Source organism: Acinonyx jubatus, chromosome A3, assembly GCF_027475565.1.
Source record: "Acinonyx jubatus isolate Ajub_Pintada_27869175 chromosome A3, VMU_Ajub_asm_v1.0, whole genome shotgun sequence".
Classification (NCBI taxonomy): Eukaryota; Metazoa; Chordata; class Mammalia; order Carnivora; family Felidae; genus Acinonyx; species Acinonyx jubatus.
Genome location: NC_069388.1, coordinates 22,496,611 through 22,518,107, shown reverse-complemented (window position 1 = coordinate 22,518,107; position 21,497 = coordinate 22,496,611). Strand labels below are relative to the sequence as shown.

Below are 21,497 nucleotides of genomic sequence, written 5' to 3'. Positions count from 1 at the left end.
TTTAAACCAGTCTGAAAATCTCTGTCTTTTAGTTGGGATGTTTAGACTATTTATATTTAATGTGATTTTTTATGTGATTAGGTTTAAATCTTCTTTCTTGCCATTTGTTTTCTCTTTGTCCTGTCTGTCCTTTTCTTCTTTTTCTGCTTTCTTTAGGACTAGGTAAATGTTTTTATGATTCTCTTTCTCCCTTGTTGATTATTAGCTATAACTTTTTATTTTTGCTTTAGCAACTGTTGTATGGTTTATAGTATATATCTTTAACTTATCACAGTCTATTTTTAAATGATATACATCATTTCATGTATAGCATAATGTTACATTTTGTGCTATTATTATTATGCATTTTACTTTTACATATGCTATAAACTCAACATTATTTTTGCCTAAATAGTTATCTTTTAAAGAGATTTAATGGTGAGAAAAATAATCCTATATATTTACCCATGTTGTTACCATTTCCAGTGGCCTTCATTCCATTTTGTAGATCTGTATTTCTCTCTGATATCATTTTCCTTTAGCCTGAAGAACTTTAACATTTCTTGTAGTGTGGGTCTACTGGTGGTGAGTTCTTTCAGCTTTTCTATGTTTGGAAAAGTCTTTATTTTAACCTTCATTTTTGAAAGTTATGTTTGTTGGACATAGAATTATAAGTTGATGGATTTTTGTTTTCAGTACTTCAAAGATGTTGTCTTCTTGCTTATATTGTTTTTGACAAGAAATCTGCTGTCATTCTTATCTTTGTCCCTCAGTATGTAACATCTTTTTTTTTTTTTTTAAACGGACTGCTTTTAAGATTTTCTTTTTATCACTGGTTTGAACAACTTGGTTATGATTTACCTTAGTGTAGTTTTCTTCGTATTTCTTGTCCTTGGATTCATTGAATTTCTTGAATCTTAAGGTTTATAATTCAAAATTTTTACACAGCAGAGTGAAATTCAGGGACAGAGGAACTGTCAGGGCCAAAAGCTTGGTGGAGGCCACTCCTGACTCAGTTTTCCTATCTGTCAAGTAGGCCAAGGGATACCTGCATTCCAGGACATTCTATTTTCCAGGTAAGACTTTCTTCTAAGGGCAAAGTACGCAGTGACCAAGGTGTCAGGTGAATGGGTATGACCCTTAACGTGATGGCTCAGCTTCTCCTAGGTGCCTCGTTCTGTGCTGAGACATGGGGCTGCAGGCTCTGGGCAGCTGGGTCCTAGATACACACAAAGACACACACAGTGAAATTAAAAAAATCAAAAACAGTGATGGTACATCTTGTTTATCAAACTGATAGGTTTAAAAAAATAAAATTCAGTATGGACAAGTGTATGGGGAAATAGACCTCCTTACTCTTTGGTGAGGATGTAAACTGGCACTCCCCCTCCTTTTTAGGGCAGGTTGGTACAGAATTATCCCAAAGCTTAGAATTTTGCATATGCTTGATGTGGCAATTCCAGCTCTAGGAGGTTATCATAAGAAAACAGTTCAGATTATTTGAGTCAAAACATGTGTTTGAACTTGGCTGTACCAGTGACCAGCTCTGTGACCTCAGACAAGCAACTTTGCCTCTCTGAACCTCTGTTTGCTTATCTGAAAATAGAAATTTTTATCTATCTATCTATCTATCTATCTATCTGTCTATCTACCTATCATAGTAAGGGTGAAATGAGATAATTGCACGAGATAATTTGTGCAAGACACTCAGCACAGGACCAAGCACAGAGCAAGTCTTATGCTGCTGGCGGATGTCTTGATGGTGATTATATATACAAAATAGAGACTACAGGACATGCAGCAAAATATCAAAAGTGGCCATCCCTGGGAAAAGAATAATTTTTACTTCCAAATGCCTATTTCCTTCCTGTTTCTTACAGTGAACATATATTGTTTTGTAATAAAGAACAAATGATGACAGTTAAAACACAGTGTGTGTTGGGGCGCCTGGGTGGCTCAGTCAGTTAAGTGTCCTACTCTGGATTTTGGCTCAGGTTGTGATCTCACAGTTTGTGGTTTCAAGCCCTGCGTCAGGCTCTGTGCTCTCACTGTGCTGAGAGCACAGAGCCTGCTTGGGATTCTCTCTCTCCCTCTCTCTGTCTGCCCCTCTCCCGCTTGCACACTCGTGTGCACGTGCACTCTCTCTCTCTCTCTCTCTCTCTCTCTCTGAGGATAAACTTTTTAAAAATGCCCTTAAAGACACACACACAATGTGTGTTATTCTTGCAAAGCCCACCTTTGAAGGCAGTGAGAGCCCAGTGGGCCAGGCCAGAGGTGGGGGCAGCAGTCAGGAGAAGGTGACCTGGTGACCAGTCCCCCACCCCTAAGGCCAGAACCTGGGTTGGAATCCAAATGGAGACCATGGAGGAAGGTGGTGGAGAATATAGATCAGAACGCTGGACCCACTTACTCACCATGTGATCTCAGCCAAGCATCTTCACCTCTGTGCTTCACATTCTTCATCTGTATAATGGGCATGTAGTGTGCTCTACTTCATAGGTCTGTTTAGGCTTTAGTGACTTCTTAGTTTTTAGTACAATGTCCAGCAGACAGTAAATGTTATCTGTTATTACTGTTATTATTACTAGTATTATTGTATTATTATATTATAATGTTATGTTACTACTAGTATTATTGTATTATAATATATATATATATTATTATATTATTATGTTACATTATTATTATTACCACCTCCAGTGCAGGTGGTGAGGAGAGGGGACTGGCCAGTCTAAAGCAGGCTCCATCCCCCTCACAAGTTGGGGCATGATGTGAGAGAGACATCTCAACCCTGCTGGGGTCTCTTGGGCAGACCACCCCATCTCTCTGGGCCTCAGACACCCCTCTTCACCAGTAAAGACAGTAATTCATTCTTCTACCTTGTGAAGAATAAATGGGTCCCCATGTCCAGTGCCCACAACACCAAAGGCACCTAATATTTGTTCCCTTCTCTTTGTGGATGACCTGTGGCATCAGGGAGCAAGGAAAAGAGTGAGAGAGCCCACATGGCCAGGCTGAGTGGGGATCAGGCACCTCGGCCACCCAAAGCCATCCCCCAAAGCTCCAGCTGCCTCTCCTCCAGCTTCCTGATGGTTGTGGAAGGAACAGGAATGACATGAGAACATTAATCTGCCTCATTAACTCACTTTGTTCCAGAGTTGTAGCAATTAGACCTGCAGTCTGGGCAGCATTAGGAGCTGGGCAGGGGTCGCCCAGACTGCTGGCCCCCTGCCTGCCCAGCCACTGCCAGCACTCGCTCTGTCCCTGGGGAGAGGGGCCAGAGAAGGGGGTTTCTCTGGCAGCAGATCTCCTTGGCTTCTATTCACTTATTCACTCACACTCATTCAATGGATGTTTACTGAGAACCTGCTATGTGTCAAGGAGACTGTCTGCAGCGTTTAGATGTGGCTAGAAGAGTAGGGGACAAGCAGCAGGAGATTAGGTCATAGAAATAAGAGGGGCATGCAGCTGTAGGAAGGACTTGCCCTTGGAGAGTCACTGGAGAACTTGGAGTGAGAAGGTGATGTGATCATATTTGCATTTCATGAGACTTTCCATATGGAAAGGGGCACCATGAGGAGGCTGGGCTGGTCATCGTCATGAGGCATTGAGGAGTGTGGTTGGCTTGGGGATGAGGCATGAGTCAGGGGTTGGACAAGGCAGAGGGTTCATACCTTTCTTCCCTCGTCTTCTTCAATAAGAAGCTGGCTGTCTCTCCTGACAGCCTGCAGGCTTTCCCCTGACCGCGCCCTCCCCACCGCCTCCTCTCCACTCAGCCAGGCCTGGGCTACAGGGAGGGGCCAAAGCTGACATAATCATGAAACTCAAGAACTAAAATTTGCTTTATGTATTAGCATTGATGAAAGGTTTATATCTTAGCTTATTACATCCGCATAGTACCCATGATAGGTAAACAATTCTTTCTGTTTTACTGATGAGGAAACTGAGGCACAAAGAGGTGATATTTATTTTTTATTTTATTTTATTTTTTATTTTTCTTTTTTTTACCCAAGGACACAGAGCTAGTGGCAGACAGAGCAAGGATTTGAACCCAGGTCATTTAGATTGCCAAACCCATATTTCTCTACTACTACTAACTGCCCCACCGTCCCTTCCAGCCCTGGGGTTCCATGAAAAAAGCACCAGTAAGTATTGGGTTGACTACTGTGTACCAGGTACCATGTTGGATGCATCACTTCGCATCATCTGTCCCTGGCAGCCCCAGGAGGTAGTGGCCCCATTTCACAGGTGAGAAAATAAAGACTCAGAGGAGAATGGAATTGCCCAAGGTCAGAGCTGGGTTGCCTGGGTTCCAGTCTCTCCAGCAAGTCCTCTCCCACCCCAGCCCCCCACCAGTCAAGGCCCCTTAGTGACCTCAATTTCCCAAGGTAAAGCAGCTTGTTAGCATCTCAAAGAGCCCTCTCTGCCTGCTATGTATATTCATGGAGCTTCAAAAAGGAAGCTCCAGACAGGAGACTCTTTCTTCCCTTCCAAGAGCAAATTCTCACCCTCTCAGATGCAGGAAATGTAGTCTGGCTGGAAAAAGACTTAATTTCTTTTTCTTTTTCACTGATTAGTAAAAGAAAGCTGCTACCTCCAGCTCTGACTGAACATGGCTGGTTCAGACTGCCTGGTTGGTTGGGGAAGGTGGGGGCTTCCGAGCTGCTGGCCTTGCCGCACCCTCCGAGGCCATCTGGCCTCACTTTGGAGCCAGAGAGAGCAGGAGATGAGTTCAGAGAGGGCCTGGGCATCAGGCACCCTACTCACCCTGCTTCAAATGCCCCCTGTAAATGCACCTCTTCTTGCATTTGTGTATGTTTGACATTTTTAATAATAGGGAGTTAATAAAGGAGTTTCTAAAAAACACTAAAAAAAACACCCACAAACAAACAAACAAACAAACAAACAAACAAAAAACCACTGTACCGGCTGGTGTCTTTGGAGTGAGAGCCATCCCCTTCAGATCATGGCATCCCAAACTTTCACAGTCAGGCTTCTCTGGTGCTGTGGCCACAGGGAATGTCTGTTCTCTGCTCCCCAAGTTCCTCACTCCACCCTTAGCAGGTGCTTTCTCTTAGGCCTCCTGGATTCCTGCTCATTACTCAGAAGTTAGGTCCAGTGTCACCTCCTCCTGGAAGCCTTCCCTGATGCCTTCAGGTAGTCACCCCTGCCTCTCTCAGAGCCCCTTGTCCACCAGTGCACAAACAATGCTTTAGGTACTATGCTCTGTCCTTTACCCAGGGTGTGGCTTTGATTCCTTGTGGTCCCATGGAAGGTGGGCTTATCCCCTATGTTCATGAGGAAACTGAGGCTCAGAGAGGTGAGGTCACTTGGCCAAGGTGGACAGTGGGATGAGGATTAGAATGAGTATATGGCTATGTTTTCCAGCCCCCAAAACTGCTCCCCATCTCTGCCCTGCACATCACGTGGCACTTTGTAGCACAGGTCTTTCTGACAGGGTCTCCTCTGATGGCCTGGAACCACCCCCCCCCCCCCCCCCAAGGATGGATCCTGTGTACCCAGCTCAGGGGTTGACACTGAGGGGCCGCTGACAGGCGTTTGTCAAATGGGAGAAACCTAGATCTAAAATCTTGGAGACCATTTCCCCCCACCTGCGTTCCACCCCCCCCCCCTTGGGGTCCCTGCCATTATGAAGTGAAGACAAAGTCTTGGAAGTGTCACAGAACCTGCCTGCAGAGGCCTTGGGAGCAGGAAACCCAGGGAGGCCGGAAAGCCACTGCCCTCATCTGCCCACAGAGATGAGCAGATATTTGGGGAGCAATGGCTCCATGGACTACAGGGAGGCAGGGCAGGGTTCCACGGACAACAGAGAGGTTATGTTTGCTGGATGGTTCAAGAAGCATTGGTTGAGCACTTACTGTGTTCCAGGTACAGTGCTAGGTACTGAGGACACAGCTGTGAGCAAGCCAGACCCCGTGGGTGCTTTCACAGCACTCTCATAAGAGGAGCAGAGGGTGAGCAAACATGAAAGTGATAAAAATGCAACATGTGACAAAGAATGGAGGGGCCTGGGGGGCGAGTATCAGAGGCTTTGGGAAGTGTTATTGAGGCTGAGCTGTACCCCATCTGGGAGGTGTGGGCTGCAGGGTCTCTCTGGCAGATGGCAAAGGCCCTGAGCTGGAGAAAGTCTGGGCTCACTAGGGAACAAATGAGATGGGGGTGTCACCCAAGGACCAGGGGGAGGGGAGCATGCCAGAGGGGGTGGGGAGCCATTGGCAAGACCTGAGCGGGGTGGCAGATTTGCAGAGCATTTATGAACGTGGAGACTGGTGTAGGAGGCTGGTGCAATTCTCAAGGGAGACGGGGGAAGACCCAGTCAGGACAGGTGCTGGGGACGTGGAGGTGACAGGCCAATTAGATTTTAGCAGGCAGGGCCCTTTGGTTTTTATGCCAGGCTGAATGAGGGAGAGGAGGAAGGTCTGGCTGAGCCTTGGAGGTGGGGGGACACTGGCTCTGAGACTAGGGCTGGGCGGGGGGGGGGGGGGGAAGCAGGAGGAGGTGGGAGAGGGGCCTGGAGCGCATAGCCAAAGCCCTCCTTGTGAGGATCACCACAGTGGCCCAGGGGAGGCTGGGTCTCTGGCACAGGGTAGTCCCTTTCTCTGAAGCCAGTTCCTCTCAGCCAGTGTCTGGGACTGACGTGTCTATTGGAGGTGAAAATCATGCCTCTTGCCTGCACCCCAAATCGCCCCCTGGGGGTGGCAGAACGCCAGGTGCCCATTTTAATTCTCCGACAGTCGTACTGTTTTATTGTTCCTATTTGGGGTTTTATTATTATTGCTGCTAATGGTTTGAAAAGGCCTTTTAATTAAAGCTGCAGGTTGAAGCTGGTGCCGGAGCCCCTGGGGTGGGTGGGAGGAAGCCTTCCTGTGTGCTTACTCCATTCCTTACAGAACTGGGGGCTTCTGCGCTGGGGCCTGGGGCCCCTTCCGCAGGGAGAGTAAGGCAGGAGGCCCTGCCATTGAGATGATGGCAGCGTCTGTTGTTGGGCCTCAGCCCTCCTCTTGTGATGCAACCAGAGGATGTTTCCAGAACAGGTCACATAGCATTAGTTTCCCGTTTAAAACCTTCCATGGCTCCCCAGTGCCCTTTCCTTGTAGGAGGTTATGGGCCCGGTGGTGGAGAGCTTATGGGACACATCTGGGTTTGAGTCCTGTTTTTGCCGTTTACTCGCATCAGGGCCTTGGGCAAGTTGCTTAATGGCCCATAGCCTCAGTTTGCTCATCTGTAAAATGGGAAGGCTGAGTCCTTGCCTCATAGGGTTGTTAAGAGGAATAAGAGAAGATCCAAGCATCTGGCCCATATTGAACACTCACTCCATAAATGGAGGTAATGTTGTTGTGGCTACCAAGATTGTGAGGATCCAGGGAGGATCACACAGCAGGTGCTCTGTGAACATTAGCTTCCCTTCTCAGCGTTATCACTGTTCCCTCCCCTCTCCTTCTCTTGTCCCAGAACATGCTGGAGACTTGACCCACTCTTTACCTTTGCACATGCTGATTCTCCATCTGTGGTGCCTCCCTTCACCCTTGCCCACCTGGACGTCCTTCCAGATCCAGGTGTGGAGATGCTTCCCCTGGGAAGCCTGCTCTACCTCCTCCCTGGGACCTGGGTTCACAGATCTCTCAAGCATTCCCTCCTGCTTTTAATTGCTGACTGACTCCCAGAGGTTGCAAACTCAGGCACCTGCAGGACCCAACAAATCAGGTCAAAGAGGAATGCTGCAGAGGGAAGGCCTGTAGCCCTTTTGTAAGACTCTTGTTCCTGACAGCTGCTCTCATCCTGTGGCCAGGCTCCCCCCTGCCAGTTCTTTTTGGAGGGTTTGCCCATCCAGTCCATGTTTATTGAACATCTGTTGTGTGTTTGCCCTGAGCTACAGGGCACTGCCTCCGTTTTCATCTTAATAACCACCTATGACATCTTTCTGTGCCCATCTGACTGATAAAAGACAAAGGCCACAGAGCCGAAGCTTCTCATCCCCAAGGTCACCAGGCTGACAACTGTTGGTGCCCCATACTGTGCTCGCTCCCTTGACCGATGTTGGCAGCTCCATCAATATAACATTTCTTCCCCAGGGCCTTTGCACTTGCTGTTCCTTCTGCCTGGAACTTTTTGTCCCCAAATTCCTGCTGAATTTCCCCCCTCACTTCATTCCGTCCTGAGTTCACATGTCACCTCCTCAAAGAGCCCCCGTCCCACCTGAGGCAAAACAAAGCCTCATGACAGTAGCCATACCCTGACATACTGTTCATATGTTTGCTTAATCTCCATCTCTCCCACTTGCCTCCAGGATCAGCAACCACATTCATTGTGCTCACCTCTTATCTCCAGTCCCTAAAATGGTAGCTGGCATATAGTTAGTACCCACAGGTGTTGTGGCTGAGTGACTCCCTGGTTTGCAGACTTTCCTGACATGTGGCATATAGGTGGGACTGGGGGAAAGGGGTATTGGGGTCCAGCAGTCCCAGGGACAGGGTAACTAGAGGACCCTGTCTGTGCTGAAGGAGCTTCTGTCTGCCATCAGCATCTCCTGTTCCTCTGGTTTCTTTTGCTTCCTTGATGTGCTCTGACTTGACTGTGGCCTTGAGTCCAACCATAACATCAGTCCATCTTTGTTTCTGTCTGATGCAGAGACACCCCCTTCTTCCTGGGGCTGCTAGAGCCAAGCAGCCCCCCACATGGGCCCCCCACCAGCACCTCATCTCTGTCTCTTCCCTCTCCCTGCTGTGCCCACACTGCTGCCTCCTCCTAACGGTTAATCCATTAGAAGCTTTTGGACTTGGGGGAGGTTGGGGAGCTGGGAAAATGGGGGAGAGAAGGAGGATAAGGCTCAAGCAGCAGCAGCATCTCCCTGCTTCTAGATAGGGATGGCTAAACCCATTTTGCAAGTTAGAAACTGAGACTCAGAAAGGTTTAATTGCTTGCCCAGGAATAGAGCCCAGATCCAACCCCAGCATTATTCACGTACCCCTGAGAGGTCACGCTTGTTCCAGAGCTGAGGGCAAAGCTAGAGCCCACAAAGCTTCAGGGGCTACTGCCCACTTGCCCAGGAATTCATTCAAGTGACACGATTATGTGCAGGCACCATGCTGTGTGTGGGATAGGCAGGGGGCTGGGGCTGCTGGGGGTGGGCCCTGAGAAGGCAGTCGAGATTTGGGGCTTAAAGGATGAGCAGGCATCCTCCAGAATTTGAGAAAGTAGGAAAGGAAGTCAGGGTAAAAACGAGGCTTTAGCCACTTAGCACTGAACAGACTCAACAGTGGGGAAGGTGGGTCAAAAGCCTCCTTCCGGAGGGTGGGTTTTGGGCCTAGATGGGATGTGAGGACACTACTTCTCTGGCATTTCCTGGCTCTGGGGTCCTAAGAAGTGAACAGAGTTGTAATGAGTATACCTCCTCTCTGAAGGAGGAGCTTCCACACCCAGGCAGTTATCTTCTGCACCCAGACTTCTCTTCCCCACTGTGTCCTTGGGAGGGCCCACAGGTAGGACCCACTCATCTACCTTCTGTGCCTTTTCAGCCTCTCCCAGTGGAAGAAGGCCTAGTCTGGTTGCCTGTTGCCTGAGCTAGTGGGGGTAGCCAGTGACCCTGTCAGACAGCCAGAGGCCCTTACCTTGCTCAGTCTCTCTTCATCCTCACCACTAGGCCAAGTGGGAATTGGGATTTGCTTTTCCAGGGTGAGGAAGCCGAGGCCGCAAGAGGGAGGGGCTTGGCAGACCTAAGTTCCTGCCCTGGCTCTGTGGCCCACACAGCACCACCATATGGAGCTCATCCTCTTTGGCTGTCCAGGAAGCAGGGGGCAGGTCAGAGGAACAAGGAGGTAGCTTCTTAAATTGTGATGTGCTGGACACAAGTGGGAAGCATTGTCTGGTCAGAACTGGGTGCTGGTGGGGAATCAGCCTTGAATGCAAGGAAGGGGGGCAGAGAGGTCCATCTGGAGTCTGCCAGAACAATAGTCAAAAACACCAATCATACATATAGTAAACATGTATAGAGCACTACCTGTGCGCAAAGCCCTGTCCAGACCATCTCTGCCTTCAGGGAGACAGTCCAGTGGGGGAGAGAGCCATCAAATGACAAAAAAAAAAATAAGTAAATGCAACTATGCAATAAAGTGGAGACTCCCAACCTAGTGGGGGTTTGGGAGGTCATCCCTGGAGAAGTATCACTTAAGCTAAGCTCTGAAGAATGAGTTACAGTTGCCCAGGTGAGGAGGGAGGGAAGGGAATCTGGCAGCAGGAGCAGCATGGCAATGGTGCTGAGGCAGGAGGGAGCAGGGCTAGTCTGAAGGCCTGGGAGAAGCCTGGGAGTCTGGCCCAAGGTGAGCCAGAGAGAAGGGGGGCAGGGGTGGGGTGGGTGGGGGCAGCCTGTGGCAGCAGCAGAGCTGGAGGCTAGAGCAGGGCAGACAGAGGAACCAGTAGCAGCCAGTGGTACCTTATTAGCATATTCATAGTCGTGGCAACCTTCATGAATATGCTGATCTTCTCCGGGAGGGGTGGTGTCTTCACTTGGTAGAGGGAGGCCTAGATTCCCAACATCCTCTCTCTCCTTCTGGGAATGGAACCCCAAGTAGGAGTGGGGTGGGGTGTCCCTCATGTCCCCAATGTCAGCTCCTCCCTCCTCCTGGCTGCCCGCCAGTCCCTGCACACCTTCCCTCTCTCAGGAAATTCTGGCTGTTCAGGAAGTGGGGATGGTATAGAAGAGGGGTGTCCTACAACACCCACACACATTGAGGGCTGGGCCCCATCTTGCGATTCTCCTGCATGTGGCTGGCTTCACAGGAGCAGAGGCATCGTGAGCAGGACATCAGTGACTCACCCTTCCAGGAGCACATGGTGGGGATGGGGAGACTCAGAGAGGAAGCCACCCGGGGTTCCCTACAATCTCTAGCCCCATGTCCAGAGCCCTTGGACATGCGCCTCCAGCTTTGGTCAGGGGTCTCCACTAGTCTCAGGACACTGTGGTCTCTGTGGACAATAAAGTGGCCACACCAGATCAGAGGTGTTGGCTGTGCCTGCATCCCACCTGCATCCCATTGGTGAGTCCCCAGGGGGGCAGGGCTGAGAAATGTGAGAAGTGGCAGGGGGAAGCGTCTTCCCAGGCGGTCTTCCCAGCTAGGCCTGGCCCCTCAGGGTGCTGTCAGGAGGCTGGATCCATGAGGGGGGTCAGGAGCCAAAGTGCTTCATGCAGGTGCTGAGATTTAGCGGGCGGGAGGGGGTGGCATAATTAGCTGTCACAGAAGTAGTGAGTCAGGCACCACTGGTAGCTTTGAGTCAGCTCTAGGGGGTGAAGGGGCAGGGGACAAGGCCAAGGTCACATGTGAGCAGTTTGGGCCAAGCCATCCTGAGCACCATCCCTCCTCCCCCCCCCCCCCCAACTGCTCCACCAGGCTCCTCCTGGAGCAAAGAGGCCTGTACTAGTGGTAGCTCTGGGGAGCCTGGAAGCCCTTCCATGCCCTTGTGCATAGAGAGTGAAACTGAGGCCCAGAGAGGGAACACACTCACCCTGCTTAGTCCTCTCTTTCCACACAGCTCTTTTTTCAGGTCCTTAAATACTATACAAAGCTGCTCCCTACCTTGGGGGTCATGCTTGACTATCCCCTCTGCCCACAACATTTTCCCAGTTATTATCTATCGAGGCTGTCACCTTGCTGTCCTTTTTAGAGGGGGACTTTCTGTGACGCTGTCTTGGCCCCCTACTTTTCTTAGTCCCAGGTCCTTGGGATATTTATCACGACTTACAATTATTTTACCAATTTGTCTCTCATCTTTGCTAGAAAGTAAGCTCTGTGAGCTCAGAGTCTACATCTGTCTTGTTCAGTGCTCTAACCCAGCACCTGGCATAGACCAACGACGACAATAAAACACCTGGCACTAACTGAGCATGTACTATGTGCCAGGCACGATGCAACCACCTTCATAAGCCTTTGATCCTTCAGTAGCCCTTGGAGAGCATCATAGTTTCCAGCACTCCTGTCTTAGAGAAGAGGAAACAGAAGGCTCCTGCAGGGAGGAGGCAGATTTGATGGGGACATTCTGCCTAGAGCCTGCATGCATAGGCCACTTGGGCTCTCCCCTCACTCGCTCTACTCTGATGCACACAGTAGGTGCACACAGTAGGCACTTGGTAAATATTGGTTGGGTGGATAGATGGAAAGTCAGGCTTCTCCCATAGTAACTCAGACATTGAGTGGCTGTCACCCTGACTTTTATCTTTGGGTATTTTAGATGCTGCTGGGGCATTGTCCTCAGCACCCAGTGGGCACCATGACAGCCTCCTGCCTTTCTGCCGGCTGGCAGTACAGTTTCAGATCCCCAGGGACACTTCATTCAGTTTTCTCATTTCTTTGAGCGGATTGAAGAGAGGGAACAGAGGCAGCCTGTTGGACCCAGGACGTCGGGGATGAGAGGTTTAATTTCCCAGGAGCCCGTGGCAGCTGGAGCAGACCCCTTCGGTCAGGAGAGGGGGCTGTGAATACAGGCACAGCAGGCAGCTGGGGTCTTCCAGGCTGGGTGGAGGCTCAGTGTGCCACCCCATGTCCTCTCCCTGGACTGGGGTCTCCTCAATGACGGGGCAAAGATCAGAAGCTTCAGATCAAAAGGCCTCCACACACTTGCTGTGTGATCTTGGCTAAGTCACTCCGCTTCTCAGACTCCTCTTTGATAAAGTGGGGTACAGGATGGCTTCTGTCTTTTTGCACACTATGAGAGCCTGGGAAGCTGAGGAGTAGCTCCAGAGGGAGTAATGGGAGTACCTGTTGGCTGAATGCAGAGTGGGAGAGTCAGGGGAGGCAGGTGGGTAGGGACCTGTCAGGATAAGGGGAATCTGTTAGGGGCTGGCCATTTCAGCCTGGCAGGTACCCCAGCCTTGAAGACCAGACCCAGACCCTGCAAAGCTGCCTTGCAGCAGCCTTGGTACCGCCAATGTTGATTAATGACCACAAAATGCCTGGGCGCCAGCAGCCGCCCTGCTCCATGAAATCAGTTGTGATTTATGGGATTGGGGCCCTCAGAGAGCAACTGTCTGGGCTCGGAGAAGCTTCAGAAAAATGGGTCAATGCAAGGCGGGGCCTGGAAGGAGGCAACCACTGCCAACTGGAAGGGTCTCAGACTGCTTCATCTGCCCCATGGTCCTGGTGGGGAAACTGAGGTTCATGGAGGTAAGGTGACATGCCCAAGGCCACTCAGCTGAGGGATCCCTCAATGTCAGGACTTGTCACTCTGGCACTTGCAGCTGGAGAGAGGCATACCCCAAGCTACCTGGTGCACACACCTTATTCTGTTGCTTGCCAGCAGAGGTTTCTTTAACTGGCAGCAGAAACCCAAGGCCGGAGCCATTGTGTGGTGCTGGGAAGTACTTTAGACTTCAGGGTGGCCAGGGAAGGCCTCTTGGAAGAGGTGACATGTTAAGCCCTGAGGGAGGAGAGAAACCAGTCAAGTGAATGCTAGGGGAGACCCAGCCAGGTGGAGGGGACTGCAGGGCCATGAGCTTGGAGGTGAGGCAGAGGCTGGTTTGTTCAGAGAAGAGTAAGCCCCAGAGTGACTGCTGGGGCTGAGTGACAGGGCAAAGAGGGGGAAGTGATGCTGGTGAAGGAAACAGGAGCTGATTGGACTCCATAAGGTTTTATGGGTCCCAGCCAGGAGTTTGGCCCTTACCTAATTGCACTGGGACAGCTCTGAAAGTGTGCAAGCAGCTTTGCTTTATGTTTTCCAAAGTTACCCCCCACCTCTATGTGAAAGAGAATAGGAGGGGCATATGGGAAAAGGGGAGCCTGGGAAGGCAGCTGGTACAGACTTTGGGGCAAAAGTGGCTATGGAGGACCCAATTCTGGGGCTGGTATTTGTCCCTGGGATTTCTCCTTTAAGCTTCTTACACCACAGTAGGCAGTGACCAATTCTAATGTCTCAAAACCCATCTCAATCCATGATCTGCTTGATGCCCTACACCAAGGCCCAGAAACCCCATTTCATAGAAGTAATACCACATCAGACCAACTTTCTCACTTGCTCAAGATCACCCAGCTTAGAAGGAGTAGAGTTGGGATAGGAAGCTAGTTTCTGGGTTCCACCACTCTTTAATGCCTCACTTGCCCCTATCCCCACCAGAGATCAAGGCTGCACCTCCGCAAGGGAAAAAATTGGGGTTTTGAGACTGCCAGGAGCCCCCTGTTGGATGGATTTGAACTATATCTGTGAGTGCATGTGTGCGTGCATGCACTCCACACAGCAGGAAATTTGGGACGGGAGCAGCTTGGGTGCATGTCTGGGTCTTCTCTTTGCTAGAAAACCAGGCCATAGCTAGAGGGGCCCCAGCAGCACTGCCCTGGCCCTGCCCTCTCCCCTGCACTCTAATTCTGCCTGCTAGCAAGGGCACTGGAAGGCACTGAGTGCTGCTAGCCTATGGCTGCAGCTGACACACATTGTCTCTGGGCCACTTCACATCTCTGCCTTTGACAGAGGACCCTCCAGCAGGGCAGAGGGATCACCATGGAGGGAGATGCCTGCCTGCAGTTCTAGCTGCCGTGGCCATGACGGAGTCCTGTTCACCTTGCTGGGGGGAGCCTGGCTCAGAGCAGTAGGAAGAGATCTGCACTGGGAGGTGTGACCCTGGGTTTTCTGGGGATGGTGGTAAGTCAGGACTCTCTCTGATCCTGGTCCATAGTTTTTCCATCTGGATAGTGGTAGTGGAATGGGATAGATTCAGTGGTTTGGAAGACTAACTGGTCTGAATCTCTGCTCCCCACATCACTAGCTGTGTGATTTAGGGCTACTGAGTTCACCTTTTTGTGCCTCAGAATGTTCGTGTGTATTCTTATCCCCATTTTAGTACAATTTTATAGGACTTTGAAGCAGGTAAAATTTTTGGAAGACCAGGCACACAGCAGGCACCCCAATCACAGTTAGCCTCTCAAAATAACAAGTACACAATCTAACAGTAATAGCTAGCATTCATACCTAGCATTCATTGGGCCTCTCCATGTACCATATGCTGCATCTGCATTCACTACAGACTCATGAGGTCAGTATGGTTACTGTCCCCATTTTACATTGAGGGAACTGAGGCACAGAGAGGTAAAGGCAAAAGGCTGGTCTGAAATCACACTGCTGGGACATGTGGAACCCAACTGGCCATAGTTCTCTGTCTATCCCTAGGTACTCATCTTCCTTCCTGAATTCGCAACCCCTGGCAAAACTGGCTCCTAGAAGTGTTTGCCAAGGGGGATCCAGTCTCAGGAGCCTTGCTGAGGTTTCAGCACCATGGACAGCACACTCAGTTGGTTGCCTGGCTGATAGGCTGACAGAGGAGACTGGGCCTCGGATGGCAGGTCCTTTTCAGGGGGGTGGGACCCTCCACCTCATCCTAACCATGTGAAGGCAGCAGAGCTCTGGATAAGTTAGCAAAGCCAAGTATCCCTTCTACTGGCTCAGTGAGTCTGCTGGACCCAGAGGCCGTTCCTTCTGGGAGAGGAGGAGTCAAGGCACCACTTCCAGGTTCCAGCATCACTATAGCCCCATCCTTGGTTGGGGCATCACCATGACAATGGGTGGCAGATGCACTCCCAAGGACACTGCTCTAAGAACTCCAGGCTGACTTGGTCGTGGGAAGCCCAGGGACTGAGTTCGAAGGGTCCTGGGATCACAACTGACTCTGCTCTCCTTCCAGTCCACTGTACAGAAGGGGAAATAAAGGTCCAGAGAAAGAAAGCCTGAATTCCTAGAATGTGCCAGTAGGAAAGTTCTTAGGGATCGGCTGGCCCCACTCTTCCATTACATAGGTAAGAAAACTGAGGCAAAGGGACCATCCTCAGGGAGATCTGCAGTGGGTCCCCTTTCCCCCCAGCAATTGTCTTCTGGAAGAATCACTTCTTTTCCTTTCTCATATGTGCCATAATTTGAAAGTATGTGTTGTTTGTGTGTTTGGTGTCTCTTCCCTGCTGGCAGATAAACTGGGGACAGGTCATTTGTCCATGGTCATATCCCAGGGGTGGTGCACACTGAGGTGGTTAGAGTGTGGACTCTAGGGCCAGCTGACCTGGGTTCAAATCCCAGCTCTTCCACTTACTAGCTGTGAGACCTCAGGCAGCTCACTTCTCCCCTCTGAACCTCTGTTTCTTCATCTGTGAGATGGGGGGAATGATGGCACCTGCCCCATAGGGTTGGGTGGGGGTTTGTTTGAAGATTTACTCAGATGGTATGAGCACTGAGCCTTGAACATGATGAGTACCAGACAATGTCAGTTGTTGTCTTTGTTACTGGTTGGTGGGTGCTTAATAAATGGCTGGCTCAGTCAGTAGAGTATGCAACTCTTGATCTCAGGGTCATGAATTCGAGCCCAATGTTGGGTATAGAGCTTTCTTTAAAAAAATAATATATGGTGAATGAATGAGCAGAATCTACATGCCAGCCCCCACCATAAGTGCTTTCCTTCAGGATATCAGGGGCAGCTGCTTCCTGATTCTATTACATTATTTTCTAGTGGACATTCACTGCTCACCTGCTTTGTCAGGGAACCTTGAAATTTAGCATGCAATGGAATTCCTTGGAGAGACTTGACAATCCAAATTCCTGGCCCAGTCAAGACCCCCTGGATCTGGACCTCTCTGGACAAAGTCCAGGGCCTGTGTTGTTATGGGCACCTCATGCTTGCCATCAGTGGTGGGAAGCTGTTGTGGCTGCCTTGAGGAGTTCAGTGATGAACTGCCCAGTAGCCATGGGGCCGACAGGCTGATGAGACTTCAGGCTTCACTCCACAGGCACTGGAAGCCTGAGCAAGGTGCTGGGCCCAGAGGAGGGAGGGGCAAACCCCAGAGAGGAGCTATCAGGGAAGGCCTCCTGGAGGTAGTGGTGTTTCAACCAGTCCTTGAAGGGGGTGGGGAAATGTTGCCCAGCTGAGACTGGCAGATGGCATCATGGATGTGGGGGAGCAGCACGCACAAAGTGATGGAGGCAGGAAAAACAGGTTGTGCCTGGTGTGTGGTGTGGGATGAGCTAGTAGATGGTATATTCAAAAGAGTAGGTGGGGTTTATCTGGACTGCCAAGGGCCTTGAATGGTATGTCTTATACAAGCCCCTTTACTCCCTTTCTCTGTTTTCCTTCCATGACCCCAACATCTGAGGACCCACTTGTTTCACCCCCGACCCCAGTTATCCCTCTCTTCAGCCCCATTCACACCCTGACCTTGAAATCTATTCCTTATGAAATAAGTCCATGCTGAAGTCACAGTGGCTGAAAATGGGTTGGTTATTGTAGGGATGGAGTCCAGGAGGTGAGGGGTTATGTCTTGTAAATGGGGCTTTCAGTACCTTAGCCCAAGGCAGAGACTCCAGTGGTGAAAACTCAGGCTTGACAGAGAAACAGGGAAAAGGCTAGGGTGGCTGCCGTAGCTTTTCATGGGTCACTGTGAGGAGAGAAAGTGATGGTACATGTGAACTATCCAGTATTCATCCTGCCACATAGTAAGTGTTCAATAAATAATGTGGCCATGTCATGATTTTCCCAGGCCAGCTTTGGAATAATTATTAACAGCTTCCTTTTCAATCTTGTAGGTGTCCTGATTTGGATAATAAAGTATATGGTCAATAAATAATAGGTATTTCTTGATAACTAAATTCTCCAACATGTTTTGGGAGAGCAGCATCCCCAGCATCCCCAGGAGATAGATTGCTTCCCCACACCAACATCCTCCCCACCCTAGCCCCACTTCCCTGTCCCCGGAGGAGCAACACCACTGGGCACAGTCGTGCTCACACCAGCGTTTCATTCCCATGAGTTACCAACCAAGTCAGTGCACCAGCAACTCACAGTTATCCCGTTTTCAGCCTGTAGGTCCCAGGTGGCTGCTTGGAGGAGGTGCCTGGGGACAGGAAAGCAATCTGCACAGAGACGCAGGAAGCTGGCACATACCAAGCCTGGTTTGTCCCCCTCCCTCAGCTTGCCCTTGGGCCTGACTGGCCCCATTTCACTCTTGATACTGGTTTCTTGTGCACTAGAAAGGCAGTCCCCTCATGGATGTGGGGGCACAAATGAGATAATGGATGAGTATCTCTAGGGGTTTTGGGAGGTGGGAGCAAGTGCCTGCGTTATGGTGAGGACAGTCCCTTCTGGGAAGGGTAGCTGGGATGGCCCCTTGTGATCTCATCCATCTTCCTGGCCCTAGGGACATTTCCTCACCAAGCCAGCACCTGCACCATCCTGACCCTCCTGAGACTCAGAATGCAGCTTCCTCAGATAACTGGATTTACAGGTGCCAGATAAAAATGTGTACCCCACTTTCATGGTCTGTAAAATGGGCCTGATATTACTTACCTGTTATATATGTAGGGAGAATTAGATGACTTGATGGCTGGCAAGGGGCTTACCCACTGTACCAGCAAGTGGGAAGGGGCTGCATGGTGATATCTCTTAGTTCCCACAAACATCAGCACAGTCCTCTTCATACAGTAGGTGATAACTAAGTGTTTCCCAAAAGTGGATGACAAGAGAGGTATGTGTGCTGAGAGCTTTTATCTTCCCTTTGCAGAGGCCAGAGGGGGACATATTCACTCACTGTCTGACCCCTCCCACTTTGGATGCCAGGCCTCTGCTGCCCCCAGAGGCCGGTCATGAGTATGTGGGAGGGATGGGGAGGGGGAAAGCACTGTGTCTGCCAACAGGGTGCCACTCTGCCTGTCACCTGGCAGCACCATGAGCCCCTAACCACAACCTCTGAGGGCCTGAAGGGTCAGATGCCAGGCCAGGGCAGCTAGATTTGGGGATGGGGCTCTGTGGACCCAACAGATCTGTTTTAATCTCACCTCTAGTGCATGTCAGGCTGGCTGTCTAACCTTGGGCAAGTCATTCTGCCACTTGGAGCTTCTGGTTCCTCCTCTGTAAAATGGGGATAACAGAAGAGAGCCCCCAGAGTTGGGTGGACCTGATGGCCTGGCACAGAGGAGGGGGTAGCAGCTGCCACTGCTGCTGGGATTACCCCTCTGCATCCTGAGCCCACCGGTGGGCAGGACCTGGCCGGTCACAGTAATGGTGATGGAAATGGCAGTCTCCCCTCACAGAAGTGCTGCCAGGTATTATTCTTTCATTTGTTCAATACTTATTGAGCACCTACTGTGTCCCAGTCCCTGGGCTGGGGGCTGCGGATATATCAGTAGGGAAAAGATATAGTGTCTTCCTTCCTGGGCTTACTTCAGGGACGGGCTCATCCAAGCCTGCCAGTAAGTATGATGTACTGCAGTGGGGGGGGGGGGGGGGCGGATTATACATTCTATAAAGCAGGGTGAAGGGTTGGAGAATGATGGTAGGGTCAGATGGGGGGTTGGGGTTCAGGTCTAGGATAGCTTCTCTAAGGAGGTGACTTTTGACAGAGACCCCAAGGAAATGAGGAGGACGCGAGCCATGTGGATATCTAGGGAGCAGAAACAGCAAGTGCAAAGGGCCTGGGATGCAGGTGGGTTGCGAGGTAAGAACAGCTGGGAGGCCAGTGTGCTTGACCAGGAGAGTAGTGGGAGGTGAGGTCAGAGGGCCTGGAGGAGAGATGTGTAGGTCCCTGTAAGCCAAGGCAAGGCCTTTGGCTTTCACTCTGAGTGAGATGAGAGCCCCCAAGGGCTTTGAGCAGAGACTTGTATCTTAAGAGGACCCTCTGGCTGCTTTGTGAAGACCAGGCTGAAGGGATCAAGAGTGGAGGCAGGGAGGCCATGGGAGGCTGGAACCAGGTTGCAGAGGTGGAGGTGGCAAGGACTGGTTGGATTCTGGAGATACTTTGAATGTAGAGACAACCTGATGGGTTGAATATGGGGAGAGAGAGTAGGAAGAAGGGAGGGGTGAAGGGAGGGGAAAAGAAAGAGAAGGAGAGGGAGGGAGAAATTGGTGTTAAAATCCACAAGACTGAATGAGGTCACCTGTGTTGGCAGAAAGGGGACTGAGCCAGGGTCCCTCATGGTCACTTCAGAGAGCAATATCTGGGTGACTGGAAATGTGTCTGGTGAACTGAGAATCAGGATGTGGGTCTGAGTTATAAATTTAACATGAGTACATGAAAAAGAATAAAATCTTTTCTGTCATAAAAACCATTGGGAGGGGCCACAACAATAAAGTGGGGAGTCAGGAGGCTCAGGTTCTGTGCTGGCCCCCCATGTCTGTTGTGTGGCCTTGCTTGGGCACCTACCCTCTCCAGCCTCTGATTCCTTTCCAAAGATCTTGACTCTGACTAATGAGTTGTCCTTCAGCCATCTCCCATGGAGGTGCTGGGGCAACCATGAGGCTCCAGGGGGGCTGCAGTTGTGGAGGATGGAGAGGAAGGGTGAGCTCAGAGCTGAGGGTGGGAAGAAAGCTGGCCCAAACAGCTACTTTTCTGGAGGGGTCTGCAGACAGGGCAGCCACAGCTGAGAAAGAGGAGGGATTTGTGCAGAGCTCCCCACCCCCAACCCATGGCAGGTCCTGCTGGGATGACTGTGAAGGGGGTGGCTCCTGGAAGCCACACTGTGACCTCAGGCTGAGTCTTTGTCCCAGCAAAGTGGCTGAGCCAGCATCTGGGCTGGGCTGGGCTGGGCTGGGCTGGGCTATATTCCCCCGATGCAGCTCCTCCAGGGCCCAGAATGATAGAAGAGGCCCCTTCTTCCTTCTCCCCAACACCATGGCCTTTCTCTGCTGCTAACCTTTCTGGGGACATTTTTTTTTGTTTCTACCATAGAAAGCAGAAGTGTCTCCAATAAGCACCTGGTCAGAACTCAGTGTGGCAGCCACAAGGGGTCTAAGAGCTCATTGTACAGCTGGAGAAACTGAGGCCCTGTGTGGGAGAGTGACCTGCCCTGGCCACAAGAGCTGGGGCAGACCTGAGGCTGAAACCTAAGTTCACCACTTGGCTATTCAGAATGCTGCCCCCCCCCCTCCTCATCCCTACCCTCCTCCTTTTTTGTTTTCCACACCCATTTGCCAAGTGTCTGTGGGACAAAAGGGCAGCCTTTTGAGGCAGGCTGACCTGGGTGCCAGCCCCACTTCTGCCACTCATTTGCTGTGTGACCTTAGGTGAGCCACTCAACCTCTCTGAGTCTCATTCTTTTTGTGAGCCAGATGGATGTAATGATGACAACCTGTCAGGACTGTGGGGAAGAACAACCTGAACACTGTTTGTGGAATTGGAAAAATAGGAGGCCCTTGACAGGTCCCAGTCTCATGCCCTCTGGGCTGATGGGCATCTGGGCTATCCAGTGGGAGGAGGAGATGCCCAGAGCTTAAGTGCAGGTAATGGCAAGAGCATTCCCAATGGTATTTCACTCAAAGATACCACACAAAGCACACACAGATTTTGTCTCAGATGGCCAGGAGAAAAGACCAGAGCACCAACACCTAGAAGACGAAGAGCCATTTCCCCAGCGTGAGCAGCGGTTTTCTGGGGCACAGTGGCATGGGCATCAGGCAGGCTACCAGGTTCCAGGCATGTGTGATGGAGCTTGGAATGGCTGCATGTGCCGCCACACTGACGTGTCTCCTCCTCTTTCCAGCTACACCA

The 21,497-nt window shown here is 50.7% G+C and overlaps 1 protein-coding gene and 1 long non-coding RNA gene across 7 annotated transcripts in view; one reads left to right on the top strand and one right to left on the bottom strand.

Annotated features, from left to right (window-relative positions):
* DLGAP4 (DLG associated protein 4) overlaps positions 1-21,497 on the top strand; it is a 197,920-nt gene that overhangs the window by 25,502 nt on the left and 150,921 nt on the right. The gene's annotated exons all lie outside the window — the stretch shown is intronic.
* On the bottom strand, positions 11,785-20,434 carry LOC113602531 (uncharacterized). Its single transcript, XR_008289119.1, has 6 exons — positions 20,154-20,434; positions 18,790-18,862; positions 17,798-17,868; positions 17,299-17,393; positions 13,268-13,407; positions 11,785-12,756 (listed from the first exon to the last, which is right to left on the bottom strand). It is a non-coding gene; the product is annotated as an uncharacterized LOC113602531 (long non-coding RNA).